This window comes from Hemicordylus capensis, chromosome 3 (genome assembly GCF_027244095.1).
Source record: "Hemicordylus capensis ecotype Gifberg chromosome 3, rHemCap1.1.pri, whole genome shotgun sequence".
NCBI classification, from domain to species: domain Eukaryota; kingdom Metazoa; phylum Chordata; class Lepidosauria; order Squamata; family Cordylidae; genus Hemicordylus; species Hemicordylus capensis.
The window spans coordinates 135363932-135382599 of NC_069659.1; the positions used below are offsets into that span (position 1 = coordinate 135363932).

The 18668-nt window shown below is 43.1% G+C and overlaps 1 non-coding gene across 1 annotated transcript; it reads left to right on the plus strand.

The window, feature by feature from the left end:
- The first annotated feature begins 204 nt into the window (after positions 1-204).
- LOC128352665 (U6 spliceosomal RNA) lies at positions 205-308 on the plus strand. Its single transcript, XR_008320563.1, has one exon. It is a non-coding gene; the product is annotated as a U6 spliceosomal RNA (small nuclear RNA).
- Positions 309-18668: the final 18360 nt, after the last annotated feature.

An 18668-nucleotide genomic window follows, 5' to 3' on the forward strand; every position in this document is an offset into this window, starting at 1 on the left:
GGTAAACATGGAGTGGAAAGTTTTAGCGCAAATAGAAGGTAGTCAATAAGGATCTGTGTGTAAGTGTTTCACTTCATGGATCAACCATTTCAGGACATTTTTAAATGGACTTGACCTATAATAAGGGAAGAGATTTTGAGCTGGGTATCAGTTCATTGTGGCCCCTGCATGATACACAAATTCATGAAGCATTCCATATTTTTTGTGCTCACTTTGGCAGCACATATACTAAAATTGGAACAATGCAGAGAAGATTAGCATGGCCACTGCATTCAGTGTGGATTCCAAACAAAATGTTTAGATTACTTAGGAAGGGTAACCTCCCATATCCCATAATACACCATGCATTACGATATAGGAAGGAACTTTATAATCCTTCCATGTGGTTCTTTAGTACAACATTGACCCGGGTCTCACGATCAGTGAGACCCGGTTTCTGCAGCAGACCGGGGAGAGCGAGCTAAGCCTGCTGTCCCTGCTCATGATCAGAGCGAGAGCCCTGGGAGGCCGGATCGGCCGCCCACACGATTGCTGGCTCCGTGACGGAGCTGGCGGGGCCTGGGGAGCTCGGGGGCCACGCAGCCCCCAGAAGTGCCAGTATGCCCTGTGCGAGTGCGCAGGGCATACTGGGGAGACCCCGGGAGCCGGGAGGTGGCTTTTCACCTCCCCTCTGGGGGTCTACTTGTGAGTAGCTGCAGTGCAGAGCCTCACCGTGGCTACTTATGATCGGGAAGTCCAGGTTTGCAGAGCACTCGCTTCGCAAACCCAGGTTTAGGGGAGGGCTACAAAAGTGGGCTAGCCGCTTGTAAGCCACCGGGCTCACCTGTGAGCCCGGTGGTTTACACGAGCAGCAAAAATCAGGCTAGGCTCTCCTAGCCCGACTTTTGCTGCTCATGAGAATAGCCCCTTTATGGGAGTGATATAAGATTGGACCCTTGACCAGCCTTAGTCAGTTTTTATGTCTAAAAAACTGGTGTTTGGCCTCAGCACTGAATCTCTGTTACTCATAAATACCTCAAATTTTTAGTTACAAGAAAAGTAGTCAGGTTTTTAAAAAAGTTTTGGCCATCAAGGTATTAAAAGTTTTGGCCATCAAGGTACGTGGCAAGCTGGCCAGGCCAGCTGAAGGCCTGGCCTTCCAGGGTTTTTAAACTACTGTAAACTGTTTTTAAATTATTTTAAATGGTTGCCCTGGTTTTCCAGGGTTTTTAGCTGTTTGAATGTTTAATTGATTTTATTCTGATTTTATTTTATTTTATTATTTATTATTATTGTTTTATTCTGTTTTGATTTTAATTGTTAACTGGTTTTAATTGTTTTTATCCTGTTGTAAACTGCCCTGAGCCATTTTGGCAAGGCGGTATATAAATTGAATGAATGAATGAATGAATGAATGAATAAATAAATAAAATAATCCTGTACTGAATTATTCTGAGTCCATCTTTGTATTTCTGACTGTTCTTCGATTTTCTTATGTTGCTTTAACTATCCAGGTTTTGAATCAAATATTTTTGTTATGGCTATGGTTAAACAAATAAATTGATTGAATGATCTATGCGGAAGAAAGTGGAAGTCTGCCACTACAAAAAAGCAGGATGTGTGTAACTGAAGTCAAAAGCTTTAGTGGCATAAAAGGAGATCAAGATCAAAGGAAATCATTCATAGATGTATGCTATATTTGGAATACAACATCATTTGAGAATAGAATATTCTTTATTTAGGAAATTACAAGGAGTGCATTAAAGATTCTGAAAAGCAATTAATATCTTCATAATTTTGGGCATTTCTAGGTGGCAAATGATGAAAATAGGGTGATTACTGAGGGTCCTTGGTGATTTTTGAGATGAACCAGTCCATAATATATTCAGAAATTGCAAGGCTTGTTCCAGCATTTACATTAGAGCCATAGTAAGATTTTATTTATTTATTTATTTTAATGGCAAGTGATGGAAGTGATGGTGAGCATTCATCATTTTCCTGGTTGGTCTTGAGATTTACTAAAATACATTACAAGTTTCTATCACAGTGCTTGTTTTGGACATTTAAAAACTAGCCATAGTAAAACTTAATATTTATTGCTTATTTATTTATATTAGCATTAATATTAATATTATAGTTACATATCACTTTTCAACAAAAAAGATTTTCAAAACAGTTCACACAGCATAAAGTATGAGGAAATGGTTCCCTGTCCCAAAAAAGGATCACAATCTCAAACATACAGAGACAGGGACATGTTCAAGTGATTCAGCAATAGTGTCACAAGGGGATTACTTGACTATCCTTTTCCCCCAAAGCACCCTATGCCACTTGAAAAGATGTCCCCGAGGATCATTCAGCCCTCAGGGAAATAATTTCCAGTGCTCAGGGCACTTCCAGGGGAAAGAGGGATTTGTGAAATTCTCCTCCCCTGCAAGTGAGTGCCGCTGCTGTGAAAGTAAGGAACGCCTAAGCAGCATTGCCACTTCTTCACATAGTGTAAATCAGGATATTGCCCAAAAGCAATAGCCACTGAAGAGCTGCTATGCTGGCCAGAAATGGGACACTTGCTCTCCCTCTGCTAAATACAAGACAGTCATCACAGTGCGTCTTGCCTAGTTAGCAGGGATTGGCAGAAATAATAGTGCTGAAATAGTAGAATGTGTTGAAAAAGCTAGCTGCTTTTTCAACTCTGTGTGTGTGTCTGTGCACGTCTGCAACTTGTGCTCTGCTTCCTGTGTGCTTGTTCATTTCACATTTCTTGATTTCCCAAGATCACCACTCATAGATGACACATCAGCCACTCCTTCAGAAAACAGTCGATAGAGTAATTATTTCCCAGCAGAACTGAATAATCCCTAGGAGCCTTCCTGTGACTGTGCTTTGAAATTAGTATTTTCACACAGACATTTGATTGAGTTTTGAGCTTCTGTTACATGTTTGGGCTGAGTAGTCAGAATTTTCTAAGAAAGCAGTTACATATTTTATGATTCCATTTTCAACCACATAAGTTTGTGAATGCAAGTTTGGTTTTTTGGTTTTTTTAAACACTGGAACTAGCTGCTCTCAAAATTAAGTATTGCCATAAAGGTGACATACATTTTAACCAATACGTGTTTTGATAGTGTAGTTCATTTCATTGTTAAACTGCCCTCAATTATCCCCCCCTTGATTTCTCTACATTCACCTTCAACTTACTCCAAGTCCATGCATGTGTGTGTGTGGCCTGCTTCCCTTAGTAAATAAATCACTCATTTGCCTGTGAATGTTCCCCCAACTGTCTCCTCACACTGACTCCCCCTTTCTCAGTCACCCCCTCATTATCCCACTTTGGTTTCCCAGACAACCTTCAAATGTGGGACTTTCCTTACTCAAAATCCCTTTCCTTCTCTTGAACAAAACATAACACATACTAATTGTGGTTATGGCTTCCATACCAGAACATGATAACAGTGTCCAAAATCAAAGTAACAATCACCCAGAGAACATTCACACAATCAAAAACTGTGCTCTCCCAGGTTTGGGAGCTGTGTGTGCTCCCAATTTTCAGCTGTGTGGAAGCAAGGTAAGAAGAAAACCTGGGCAGGTGTGGAAGTAGGGTAGGAGGAAAACCTGGATAGCTTTTCTTCTTATCTGGCTTCTACACAATCACTTCCACCCAGGTTTTCCTCTTACCTTGCTTCCACACAAGTGAAAACTGGGAGCACACACAGCTCCCAAACCTGGGAAAACATAATTTTTGATTGTGTGAATGACCTCACAGTTTCTGATATAACTCATCTGAGATGCAAGGATAAGGTTGCTTGCTTAAAAAACAAATTGAACGAACAGTGCGACCTTATAGGGATAATGAGCTCTAGCCGCATGGTTGACCATCTTCTTGAGTGTTGATGGCCCCAGGTTCGATATCTAGCATCTTTAGTTAAAAGGGGCCTTGGGGATCAGGCTGGGACAGACCTGCAAGTTCAAGTTGATGGCACTGTAGCGGGCTAGTACTGACAGTACTGAAGCAATTTTCTGTCTCAGTCTCAAGCAACTTCCATAGAAACAAACATTGTGACCACATCTTTACTTTTACGGAGTTGTCAGAGATAATTTCAAAAGAGCAGCTAAAGAAATGTGTGTTTGGAACAAGTGAGTGAATTCCCTGGTTTCTCATGGAAGGCTCTGGGAGATTTAAGAGTGATTTCAGCAGAGCTGCACTTTTATTCTGTGAGTATAAAGCACCGGTGGATTCAGAAGCACCTTGCTTGCATTGGGAAGCTGCAGCGTCAAGACCTGACACGTAAGTCTCACATCACTCCCTTCATTTCTCCTAAATATTTGCAAATTATGTAAATAGCAAAGTGCAGCCATGAAATGTGATACAAAGAAGACAAACATTATTGTTCATTATCATATTCATGTTGCTAGCACTGCGCTTTCAAGTTAGAGGAGTTATTGCAGCTTTCAGTCAGCAAAACTAGGACTACATATCATCCCTTCAGTCTATTCCTGTTTGCAGCACACTTCCTTATCTCACTTATAAAATGATCTTTGCCGAGAAGATTGCTTTGATCAGCAGATGATTGGAATAAAAGATTTTAAAAAGTAAAGTCATCCACAGACACACACACACACATACACAAATGTTCAAAGGATCACCGTGCTGTTGATTTGCATAACGTTTTCAGATTCATTTAGGAAAATGACAAATCACTCTTGAAAGGCCACTCCGTCAAAATAGCACGAAACATGTGCCAGAGCGAGGTGCATAGCTCAAAACTTAATGTGACATAATTTTTAAAACCCCAATCATCCCATTAATAATGAAAAGATGCAAAGTTGGAAGCATATAACATTTATCTGGAAATGAAATACTCCTATGGAACCAATAGGCACTGGCAGTCTAATTCCTGGATCTTTACAACAAAGCAGGGAGGCAGGGAGGTGAGGAATAATAAATAGAGATGCTAAAGCCCTCTCCATTTGAGATATATTCCCTTCTTTGGATGCTTATGAATCCACTGAACTTTCAGCTAATTGGTTTTCTTTTTTTTAATGAAGCTAACCTGGGGTGACCAGATGTGAAGGAGGAGATACCCTAGCTGTAAGGCTCCTATACCCTTAATAGTTATGGAGAAAGGAATCCCACTTTCTACACAACTGTTACACAAGCTACAAAAGACCTGCCCTCTTCTGCATCTGGTTATCCTTAAGCTAACCAAAATGTCTGGGCACTTAATTTTCTGTATCAAACACTAAATATAAGTTAAAGGAAAGGTGCACTTGTAATGGTTACTCATAATATTTTGGTCTTCTAAAAGAGAAAGCAATTGTACTGCACTACTGAAGTTTTAACACAAAAAGATGTGAAGGTTGAGATATGTGTGAGATATGTGTGAGCAATGAATCAAGTGGAGAAAGCAAATTCCCACAGGATGTACTATAATAAATATGAAGCAGATATAGAACAAGGGCAAAAGCACTTTTCCACATTATGCACAGCTAAGTGTAGCTCTGTCCAGCCATTTATCCATGTAGAAATAAAGGTCAGAAGGGGGCCCTTGGTCACACCCTCTCGCCCCACCCTAATTTCCATGGTTTTAAGGACCCTATTTTCACTGAAGGGCTGCTTCATTTCATATGTGCCTGCTCACAGGAACATAGGAAGCTGCCTTATACCAAGTCAGATCATTGGTCCATCTAGCTCAGTGTTGTCTACACTGAATGGCAGTGGCTCTCCAAGATTCCAGACAAGAGTTTTTCCCAGCCCCACCAGGAAGTTTTTCACACGGGGCTTTTAAAGCCCTTTTACTAGCATTTCTTCCGGAATGGAGGGGATGCATTCACATATCAGCCAGATTTACCCCAAAGTCCCTGCGAGTTATTGGGGAGCAGTTTACACACAATATGGGTTCCCCCCCGCACGTTCAAGTGTAGCCCAGTTTATATCCGGGGTAAAAATATCCATCATTTGTGTTGGTTTTTTGGGACGAGTTCACAGAAAAGCCTCATAGTAAACCTGCGGTAAAACCTGCTGTGTGTAAATGTCCATGGAGATGCAGGGGATTGAACCTGGGACCTTCTGCATGCAGAGCAGATGCTCTACCACTAAGCTATGGACCCATCCCCATTTCATATGCTCAACTCAACAATTGCGGCTCTACTGCATGTTCCTCTGCCTCCTAAAGTGAGGTAGGTAAATGGCAAAGAAGGCTTTTTTGGTCATGGTACCATGACTTTGGAGTGCTCTTCCATGGGGAACCTGTCTGGTTTGATCTCTGCCCACCTTTTGGCAGGCTCTCTTGGTGTGTGTCAAGAGCCAAAGCACCTTCAGGTGTATTTATGTCTGCTTAGATGGGTCCTTCAATACTTGGAGGTTATGCCAGGACCAATGGCTATGATCCCAGTCCCTTGCACGTTAATGTCTCTATGGATGAATTCTTGAAGGACTCATATTAACTGGTTAATATATTTGTCAGAACCATAGTTTTGAAGCAATTTTCAAATTATGCTATGACAGAGAGAGACTACAAGGTTCATTGGTCTATCAAAATCTGGCATCTTGACTCTAGCCTTCATATTATCACCTCCCCCTCCCCAGTGGTAATTGGCGCCCTGGGTGCAGTTCCAAAAAACCTTGAAGAGCACCTCAACACCATTGGGGGGGGGCCCCACAGAAATCACCATCAGCCAATTACAAAAAGCAGCTTTACTGGGAACAGCCTATATTCTGCGACGATATCTATAACAATTGACAATAAAATTCAGCCATCCCAGGTCCTTGGGAAGGACTCAATGTCTGGATAAAACAAACCAGTCAATAACACCTGTCTGACTGTGTAAACAAGAAATAATAATAATAATAATAATAATAATAATAATAATAATAATAATAATAATTAATGCACAATTAACAATGTTAATCTGCCTTCCCCATTATCTTGTTACTGGAACAAGATAATGGGGAAGATTCTATGCTAGAATACTCATGTTTAGTATGAGTTGAAGTCTGCACACATATATCTTGTCAATATCATCTGGCAACCGTGAAAAGGAGTTGAGGTGTGCCCGCACATGCAGGCACATAGCTACCCCTCCCTACCTACAGGGAGGGTAGGTAGTATGGTGGCAGATGAGCTACCATTGTCTGAGGGGCCACATGCCATGCCCTCCTGCTACCATCCCCCTGATGGGCATAGGGCCTGCATGCCTTTGTGCCCCCCGCTGGCCATCCATCCATCCATCCATCCATCCACTTGTCACCACTCTGTCTCCCTTTGCCAGACCATGACATGCTCTAATGATGTTTTTGCACCTGTTGTCGCTGGGATGGAGAAGCATGCTTGCACCAGCACAGTGACTTCATTATCCCTCCTCGCATTTGGGAGGCATGAGTGGCAAGTGAGCAGCTGGGTGGTGTGAGTGGGGGGTTGGGGGATGCAAAAACAGGTGGGGGGCACCTTAGACCTTGCACCATCAACATCACTACAGCCATGTGCACATGGATAAAGCATATGCATAGGCATTGGTTCTGTCTACAAACACAGTTTGGGGGCTGCAAATGTTTGAGTCCTACCATTCACAGAACCTATATGTGGCAGGGTGCAGTGTGTGTGCTGGTCCTGTGCAGCTAGCTACACAACAGTGTCCTTCTGACCATTTGCCTCCCAGTGCACAATCCTCTTTTTACAAGTGCTTAAATACAGTTGCTAAAATATACCCCAGCACTTCTTGAACATGTAGAGCTTTAGCTTTAAGAAACTGCACTAATTGGAGCACAAAAACACCAGATCGGGAAGCATGAGATTTGTTAAAGATACAACATAAATCCCAGTTTTATTGCTTCTTCTGATAGCAAATCTAAACAGAAGTCCTGGAGAAAATCTTCAAGCACCTAAATTTTATGTTTGCTCCAATAGCTATTTCTCTTCCCCCAGGGAAAGAATGATACCTCTGTATGAACATCATGGAGATCCAGAAACTCATTGCTTCCTCAAGTATAAATCTTGTTTATTTATTTATTTGACAAGGCTGGAAATCATATCAGAGTCATTTTTATATAAAGCTGCAAACAAACAACAATTGTTTATAAACGTGCTACCTCTGGGCACAATCCAATGAGAGGTTCTCTTGCACATGCTCTCACTGAAATGAATGGGGACCATAGTGTTATTGTGCCACTCTCGTTCATTTCAATGGAAGCATGTGCAAGAGAGCTTTTGGCTGGATCATGCCCTTTATGAATTGGAAAAAGGTATACTTTTTGCAGATCGTTTTAAATATTTTACAACAATTGAAGATTTTAAACTATCTAGGCTCATATCATACATTTCACGGGACAAACATGTTTGCCTGTGCCCTGATTCATGGTAGCCATAGGATGTGCATGTTTGCAATTGCATGTTTTTTGTAATCACACACATTCCATTTTTAGGTGTACACTAATGTGTGAAGACATTAGCAAGACGGGCCATCTTACAACATAGGTTCCATTAAAAGCTTTGGGCCCTAGGATGTTCATACATACATATTTATCACTCATCCAGTGCAATATTAAGTGGTGACCTGTGTGTATGAAATAGCGTTTGCAGATTAGACAATATAGACTGAGCTTTTACGGTACTATAATTACACTTGGTTAAACCTTAATGTGTGTGTGTCTCAATAAATACCACTTATTCTCTAGTAGTGTGACTGGCAAACATACTGCTTATTCTTCAAACGTCAGTCTAGAACTTGTGGAACTGTTTAAGGGCATTAGGAGAGGCCCTTTTATGAGACAAAGTGAGGCAGTCATATCAGGTGGCAGATTATTGGGGTGCCACCAGGTATTGGGGTGCCACCAAGGGGCAGCAAGGAGTCCCCACCATCAGCCTCGGAGCAGCTTTTTGGGACCATTCTGACCTTTGCAAACTTTGCAAGGAGTCCCTCTCCTCACCTTCTTTCCAAAGCTTACAAGGAGCACAAAGAGAGAAGAGGTTGCTGCTGGCAACCTTCCCTCCTCCCTGTCCCCCCTTCAGTTGCAAAGATGGCAAGGGTCAGTTTGGAAAGAGGAATGGACCCCACCGGGGGCATAGAGCAAGGCATGGGGCTGCAACAACTTGGGCAGCTCCTGGACAGCTTATTGTCTCATTAATACGACTCTATGCAACAATATTTATATACTGTTTTTTGACAAAAGTTCCCAAAGATGTTTATATGGAACTAACTAACTAACTAACATGGCTCCCTTTCCCCAAAGCACTCACAGTCTAAAAAAGAAACATAAGAGAGACACCAGCCAAAGCCACTGGAGGAATGCTGTGCTGGGGATGGGTAGGGCCAGTTGCTCTCCCCCTGCGAAAGAAAGAGAATCACCACTGAAGGACTCGCTAAGTCCTTCATACAACAAAGTAGTAGTATCTGTCCTGTGATGGGTCCATGGACAGAGGAACCTTGGAAGTTGCCACATACTAAGTCAGACCATTGGTCTATCTAGCTCAGTATTGTCTTCACAGACTGACAGCTGCTTCTCCAAGGTTGCAGGCAGGAATCTCTCTCAGCCTTATCTTGGAGAAGCCAGGGAGGGAACTTGAAACCTTCTGCTCTTCCCAGAGCAGCTTCATCCCCTGAGGGGAATATCTTGCAGTGCTCACACTTCTGGTTTCCCATTCATATGCAACCAGGGCAGACCCTGCTTAGCTAAGGGGACAAGTCATGCTTGCTATCACAAGACCAGCTCTCCTCTCCAACTGGGTAGTTGTGGGTACTTGTAGATGAAGGCCCTTGGGGCTGAAGCACAAACCTGCGTACTGCTTGATTTCTTCTCTGTTGATTAAGTATGATGATTTATACCTGAAAGTGTAAACTGATTCAGCTGAAATCAAATTTGAAATAATGATAAAAGAAAACACATTTACATATACAAATCACCACTTGATGCTGCAATCATCAAGTGATGGACATGCATCTGTGAAGCAGCATGTTCAGTAGGCAATCATGATTTTTGTTGTTGTTGTGGCATTTTACCCATGAAGGAAAGAGCATACCTGCCAGCATGCCCCTATTTTCCCATTCACCTGAGTGGGGAAACAGGGACATGTTGGCAGGTATGGAAGAGTATGGAACTAAAGAAAAAAGATAAGTCAGTCTCACGGATAGAAAAACCCATAAAATCAACGCTTTGAATTATCCTCAATTACAATCATTTTACCTTAACTTCTAGACTCTCTTTACCTTTACCTCTATTTTCCTTTTATAATTGGTTTTGGTTTTGTGACAGGTAGTGAGTTTCTAAATGAGTTGTTGTCCTTTCTACTCCTCAAGTGCTTCCTGATGCTACTCAGCTCCCTAGATGTATTTCTTTGGGTGAGATTATTTTTGCTCCTGGTGGTTAAAAAGCTGAACTTCCGGATGACCTCAAGCCAGGCAGAAGCAGACTAGCTTAAGTGTGAATAAGTTCTCCCAGGCTGCCAATGACCTCAGCCCTGACCCAGATGGACCACACTCTACAGAGCAAAGATATAATTATACTTCTGCGCTGTTTCAGTCATGAACTTATCCTGAGGCTGTCAACTGTGTGCATTGGTGTTTATTTCAACATGATAGTTCGGTGTTCTTGGCTGCTGGGTAATTGGAAAAGATACTTTTGTGTTCTTGCCTGCTGGGTAATTGGCAAGGTGAAAAAAAAAATACACCTTACCTTAAATTCACACAGGTGAAACAGAAGAATAGCAAAATTTGTTTCTGGTGTCGTCACAGTCTTGGGACACTCATGTTAATTATCAGAAATGCATCTTAATTAAAGATTAGACTGGTCGTTAGAATTTTTTAAATGGTTCAAAAATGCAGTTTGGTTCATTATAGCATTCTCTTAATTCTTAATCCAAACACATCCAATCCAGAATCACCAGGCTTTTGCTACGTCATGTTTATATGAATTCTCATGATAACCTTTTTTAGTTTCTGATAGTTGGACCTTTTTATATCAAAGGTTTTGGAATATATTTTTAATTCTCACACAAACCTGTAAGCAAAGAATACAAGCACAAGGACAATTAATTATGGTATAGCCTTGAGACTACAAAACCCTACAATACAAAGTAACCACAGTAAAAAATGTATGCTTGAAAATACCTAGGGACTTTGAACTGAGATATTGAGAATATGAAAACACAAACAGAATTTCATCTTCATTGGAAATTAGTGGGCTAGAGGGGAATATGGAATGGAAAATAGTGATGAGTGGACAACTGAACTGGGCTTGGCAGAACAGCTATTTCCAGAAAGAAAGAAAGAAAGAAAGAAAGAAAGAAAGAAAGAAAGAAAGAAAGAAAGAAAGAAAGAAAGAAAGAAAGAAAGAAAGCCTCCCCCCCCACCCCCGGAGCTGAGTCCCAACATTCAGAAACCTCTTGTTCTTCCAATGACATTATGAGGAGCAAAAGGCCCAAATGCCTTTCCCCAACCCCTGCAAGCCCCCCAAACTCCCCCATGAGCCCTCCCCCAAACCCCTCACTCATGAACCCTACCCAGCCCTTTCTTTTCATCCAGACCTTACTTGGTAGTGATGGCAATGGCACCATTGGGCAATTTCCAGACCCTGCTTTAAATAAAAACTGGATTCTGCCAATAAATGCCTCTGAATCCTCTCTTCATTGATGCCACAGACTGGCCTGTCCCTCAGCATGGCATTCAAAGTGTCTTAAAAGCCACACCACTCTGATGGGTGATACAGCTCCAGTACAGAAACTGCCACAGGTGTTCCAAGTGGGCATGATCAACCGCAAAACATAATGTGTTGCATACTTTCTGATGGCATGGGGTTTTGATGGGGGGCTTCTCACATTATGCCGCTGCAAGCCCTACTTCCAGTGTCAGTTCCGAGATGCCAGTATTGGGTGTGATATATGAGTGCACCAATTTCAGCATGTCCCACCCTACTTGCAGCAGGGAACCTGACATCTGGAACCTAGAACCAGGGGTGTAGCCATAACTGAGCAGATGGGTTCAAAGAAGCTGCCACCCCCAGCTCCATCCCTCCCTATTTTCTTCACTATCTCCCTCACTCCAAGTGGCTGCTGGAGAGAGAGAGGTGAACACCAGTCCCCTCTCCCCTAGCTATGCTCCTGCTTAGAACAGAACTGAATCTCAGCATACTGGAACTGAGAGTACAAGCGCCACCCCAGAAGAGCACTCGTGGGATGGCGGCTGCCAGCATTCACCTTCAGTCTGGTGTGACATGTGAAGCTGCCCAGTCCTGTGAGACAGCTCTCCAAGTAGTTCCTCAAAGGATTGGGCCCTGGGCTTTTCAGGTGCTACCAATCTTCTAATGATGCCATATGTTTTTGCTCCACAGACATTCAGCAAACTCACATACCTTCTTGCTATCATCATCGATACCATTAGCAATAAAATCTGCACACTATGCCCAGTCTTCTGGATGAGTATTAAGCTCCTTCATAACACCCTGGGTAGCAGGTAGTCATTCTTCAGTTGCACTCCTTCTTAGGCCCCGTGAAAGTTCAGGAGAGCCTATTACTTGTCCTCCCCATTAGTATAACATACAGAGACTAAGTCAACAATATGAAGTAACAACCAGGTTTCCTTTCATTCTCAGTCAGGCCTCAGTCTGGCATCCAGCTTGGAAGAGCTGCCTGAGTGGTGAAGCATAATTTGTTCACAAATGAATCTGTCTTTCGGGCACTAGGTGGCAACAACATGAACACATCTTGCGCAGAGCACATGGGAATGTCCTTTCAACAAGTTACCACCTGGCATGATCTAAGTTACTGTAATACTCCACCTACCATTTCCATATCTGCCTCTAAAACAGGCCTGCTCAACTTCGGCCTCCCAGCTGTTTTTGGACTACAACTACCATAATCCCCAGCCACAGTGGCCAGTAGCCAGGGATTATGGGAGTTGTAGGCCAACATCTGCAGGAGGGCTGAAGTTAAGCAATCCTGCTTTAAAAGAATGTTAAAATTGGATGACCATGGTATTTTGTCCATTTACTTCAGTGCCTTGACTGTTGTGCAGCTGACAAAGCTAACTACTGTTTTTAGCTCAACGTATATGAGAACACTCCAGTTGTTCTAACAAGCAAAATGATTAGTTTACTGGGATACCTCAGAAAGGAGAAATTATAATGACATGTATTTTTAACTTGTAACTTTATGCTGTGATTTCAAAATCATTGCTTTGCCTGCAATTCTTTTGTAGCTCCAGCTTGTATTTGTCCTATTATTTAGAGAAAGACTGACAACGTTTCACTGAAAATAATTATTAGTTAATGCTCATACACTATATTAAGTACAAACACTTAATCCTACAGTTGCGTGTACAGCTCTTGGAAGTGTTTTCAATTGCTGAGGCATTTACTGAATCTTGTGTTTTATAATCTGATTTCTCTGCTTATCAGCCTTAAAAACAAAAAAACAAAACAAGGTTGGTAATGAACAAGCAGACAAAATCTTGAAGCATTGGTTCATCTTACTCAGTGTTGTCTGCCCTGACTGGCAGCAATTCTCTAGGGCTTCAGACAGAGGTCTTTCCTAGGCCTTCCTGGAATTTCCAAGAACTGAACCTGGGACCAGATACATGCAAGGCACATGTAGTACCACTAAGATACAGCCCTGCCTTGAGAGTCACATAATAATCCCAGAGGTAAAAAAGATGAAAGGCATGTCTTTTTCTATTCTGAAAAGGGTACATAGGAACACAGGAAGCTGCCATATACTGAGTCAGACCATTGGTCTATCTAGCTCAGTATTGTCTTCACAGACTGGCAGCGGCTTCTCCAAGGTTGCAGGCAGGAATCTCTCTCAGCCCTTTCTTGAAGATGCCAGAGAGGGAACTTGGAACCTTCTGCTCTTCCCAGAGCGGCTCCATCCCCTGAGGGGAATTTCTAACAGTGCCCACACTTCTAGTCTCCCATTCATATGTAACCAGGGCAGACCCTGCTTAGCTATGGGGACAAGTCATGCTTGCTACCACAAGACCAAATCTCCTCTCCTGTTGCATCATACAATTCCATATCTTTGGGAGATGCAGCAACGTAGGGAGGGCATAGGCAGCCTGTGTTCTCATGTGCCTGCCACCCCACAAATGGTGGTGGAATGCTCCCTGCCTCCATCACTTTGGGGCCAATTCACTTGCCCCTTTTCCTCTCCACAGCCAGTGGCCAATGCTCACCTCATCACTGTGGGCACCTGGCAGACTCCCACTTTAGTGGTGGCAGGCTCCCTGTCCCAGAAGCCCATGGAGAGGCTGCCATGCTCCAGTCACTCAAATGGCCACTGCACATGCGCAGAAGCCAGCCGCTGGGACAGGGACTTCATCACCCTTGGCGGGGGGAGGGATGTCTGCCGGGTATAGAGATTTTCCTCCTACCTTGCTTCCACATGATCACTTCTACCCAGGTTTCCCCCTTTCCTTGCTTCCACACAACCGGAAACTGGGAGTGCACACAGCTCCCCAACCCAGGTAGAGCCCAGTTTTTGATTGTGTGAATGACCTCAAACGCTAAAAGCTCCCTTTGTATACAGCCTTGCAGGTTTGCATTAGTAGGAAAATGCTTTTGACTTATAGGAACAGCAGCAACAGAACCAAAGGATCAATGTGAACACTCATCTGGCTTCCTTCAGACTTATGTAGTAAATAACATGGAATTAGAAAAAATGACTACAAAGCAGAGAAATCGAAACAGAAATATTAGACAATTAATAGGAAAGAATAACCTTCTGGGTTCCCGCTGCCCCATAAATATAATAATTTGGAACCTGTTATTTCTGGTGAAACAAAAGGCTGAGAACTAAAAGTAAGAGATATTTTCGTGGAGAGAAGGAAAATAAATAATATTACCTCTTTTCATTCTATGTGATCATTGAAACACCTAACCATGCATTGCTGTGGATTATAATTTGAGGGCAAATATGCTCTGTAATTGCAGAAATGCATATATAAACCAGTGGAAGCTTCATACATTCTATTAGATACACTGATTTTAAGAATGTCAAGAATTTGTAAGCGGATTCTACTTTACTCTGTTTTTACATTATTGTCTACTAATGGCAATAAATTACATCTCCTCAAAAGCTGCTTTTGTCCCAAAAGAGCTAATGAAAGGCAGGTCAGGTAACTTATTACAGAAATGGGAATAGAGCTTTGACTAATACAAGAGAAGCCAGAAGCAGGGGAATAGGATAGCCATTTATAACATCCTAATCCTATTAGGAAGGTACACTTATGGCCATCAGGACATTCTGCATGTTTATTGTAGGAAAAAAGAGGGACTTGCTCTGGAACCTGAGCAGCAGCATATCTTAGACCATGTTATCTTCCCCAGGCCTTAGATCCCTGTTTGGCTATGCTGGAACCTGGCCACCAGGTGACCTTAGGCCAGTCACCTGCCTTTGACTCTTTAGAACATAATCTGTGTTGGGAATTCTCTCTGGTAAGAGAAACCCTTTTTCATTATAGCAGAGTGCACAGAGGCACAACACAGCGGAAATTTAGTTAGGCATGCATATATGCTGAGAGTAAAGTAACTTGGAGCCAGTTCATAGTTTCAAATCAATATAAATGGTATTTATTAGAGAACGCCATTCTGGACAGGAAAGTGAGGAGTTAGGATCTCTAATCTATCGATCTAGCTGGATGCAGATAGATTCTGCATCTCTGCACACATGGTGCAGGGGAGAGGAGCTTGCATGCTGCAAGGTAGAAGGAACAGAAAGGGGAAGAGGAAGTGCAAAGCAGGAAGGAAGGAAGGTAGTCCCTAAGAGTAGCAATCTACATTCCAAAGGGATAGTGTCAGAGCAGTAGAGAAGGGATGACCAATGTCTTGACCCTCTAGCCCTGTGACTCACTAGTCTGTCCTCCACTGATTTTGAGACAAGAGACAGCGCATAGTCCTTCACTTCCAACAATCTGCCCCTTCTGGAACCTGACAACTGGCCTGCTTGAACACTTCATTCACGCTGATGCGATTCTCACAAGCAGCAGAAACTGGGCTGAGGGAGCCCAGCCCAATTTCTGCTGCTTGTATGCAGCAACAGGCACCGTGTGGCTCCTGGCGGTGGTTTGGCAGCAAGCCTGCTTATGGAACCCACCACTTAACCCAGGTTTTGGGCACAAGTGCACCCCAAAAATAAGTTAAAGGATCATGTGTCTGCTGCTGCTTGCAGCTGCAGCCGAAACACTTGGGTGGGAGGGGGGCTCCCTCAAAATTACTGGGGCTCTGGGGTGTGGGGCACAGCACAGTGGTGCTTCCTTTTGTCCAACCCCCAGAGATGCTGGACATGGCATGGGAGGACAGCAGGAGAGCTGCCATTCATCTGCACCACTGATTTGCCCACATAGAGGCCTGGCTGCAATCGTCTGTGAGAGGTAAGCACTTTCAGGCTTCCTCTCCGCAGAAGGGGGTGGCCTCCTAATGCAATTGTGAGGGTCACTTCATTGTTGGTCCCTAATAAGAATACTGCTAAAAGTCTCCTCTTCATTTGTGATCCCTATCCCAAATGATGATGATGATGATTAACATATTTTTATACCACCCAAAACTTTCGTCTCTGGGCGGTTTAAAACACAATAAAAACAGAGAGTAAAACATTAGTTAAAACAAAAACCAAAAATTTAAAACATTACAACAATTTAATTTTTTAAAGAATATTTTAAAACAGCATTAAAACCATTAAAACAATGTTAATTAAAAGCCTGGGCGAACAGATGTGTCTTTAAAGATTTTTTAAAAGCTGTCAGAGCATAGGCAGAACTGCGGGGGGGGGGGCAGCCAGGGCATGTGCCCTAGGCGCCACTGAGGAGGGGGCGCCACGCCAGTTCCTGCCACCCCCCACCCCATTGCCCACCTGCCCAGCCCCAGGGCCCCTCAGCCACTTGCCATCCTGCTTGCCTTGCCTCCAGCCCCGGCCTAGGATTGGCGAGGCCTAGGATCTGAGCAGCCTGCAAACTACAGAGCTCTTCTCTCTCCGCCTCTCAGCTGGTGGGTGGGTGGGGCTTCCAGAGAGGCCCCCGAGTAGGCCTCCCGGAAGCCTGAACTTGGCAGGCCCCAAGCAAGCCAGGAAGGAGGCAGTCAAGAGTCCTCTGCAGCAGACCTTCTGCCCAGACCATTCAGCACAACTTTTGCCAGGTAGACTGTGAATTCCTTTTTATAGTCCCCCCCGCCCCCAGGTATATAGGGATCTGCTTGCCATAGGGCTTTGATATTGGGGGGGGGAGAGACTGAAAAGTCTCTGAATATTTAATTTAAAACAGATTGAAAAATTTGCTGGCTTTAACAACAAAAACTATCTTAAAAGGCCTATAAGTGGCTTGTTTCATGGCAGAAAATTACAAAAACTTCTGGGACAAATATCCATCCATCCATCCATCCATCCATTCATTTATAAATGCACTTATGTTCAAGTTGTTTTGCAACCCAGAAGGTCTGAGTGAGAACTGTGAAGCATGTGTTGTGCTTTTATTTTATTTTATTTTTCTTTTGTGTGAACTGCTCTCCAATAACTCACAGGACTTCAGGGTACATCTGGCCAACATGTGAATGCAGCACCTCCATTCCAGAGGAGATGTGTGTTAAAGGGCTTTAAAAGCCTCGTGTGAAAAACCTGGAATAAAACTTTACTGAATTTGTTCAGAATTCTGAGAAAACAAACATAGGCTCACCCTGCATGGTTGAAAGTCTCCTTTGCTAACCTGCCGCGAGGGGGCCATTTTAATAATTAGCATTGCTAGTGTGTTCTAGGCATTAAAAGTGGCACAAATATATAGTACTCAATGTATATCACTATATATTGTGAAGTGTGTGTGTGTGTGTGTGTATTCAGTGAAATGTATTTCCAGGCAGAATACTTATTTTGAAATATCAGACTTAAATCCTTGGGGGCCTGGGATGTGTGGAGGCCCTGGACTTTGAGGGGCTTGGGGCCCATTTTAAAATCTCATCTTAGCCCATTCCAACCTTGCTATGCCCCTGGCGGTCACTACACATGGGTTTCTGCACAACACCTGCACAGAAGAAACTTCCATGTAGAAAATGTGTCTCTTGTAAATTGACCCTGAATTTTCCATCCATGACTGGGATATCTGAGAGTTAGAGTCAATAATAAAAGAAAAGCACACTGCTTGTGACAGGAAGGGGCAAATTACAATGATTTCTTAGTCTGGCAGGGGCTGGTTTTGGCCCTGGCAGAACTTGGCTGTCTTGCTCCTGTTGAAAATTCCTCTGTCTAGTGTGGCAAACTAATGTATCCTCCTCCCTCCTGGTGTCAAAGTAAGCACTAGAATGGTGAATGCACATATACCCCATCATGAGCCAACAGTCATCACAAGACAAAGGCTGGTAGGAATCATTCACTGGTTTATAGACTACCTCCACCCCACCACCTTCTTCTTCCCCTATTTTGCTAGTGGCTATTTGGGCAGGTGATCCTCTAGGACAAAGTCATGTTTTTTAAAAAGCATGAGATGAGACAGAGAAAATGACACTTGGAATCATCGCATAACTCCTGACTGTTGTTCTAAGTCTTTAACAGAGATGGCTCATGATTTCAGGTTTTCAAATAAATAACCATGTCTAGATGGTACAGTGTTCCTTTTAACAGGGATTTCCAGATATTGTTGACTACAAGTCCCATCATTCTTGTTTGGACAGGGGCGCAATTTCAGTGCTTGCCCCAGGCGCTATTTTCCCTAGATAGGCCTCTGTG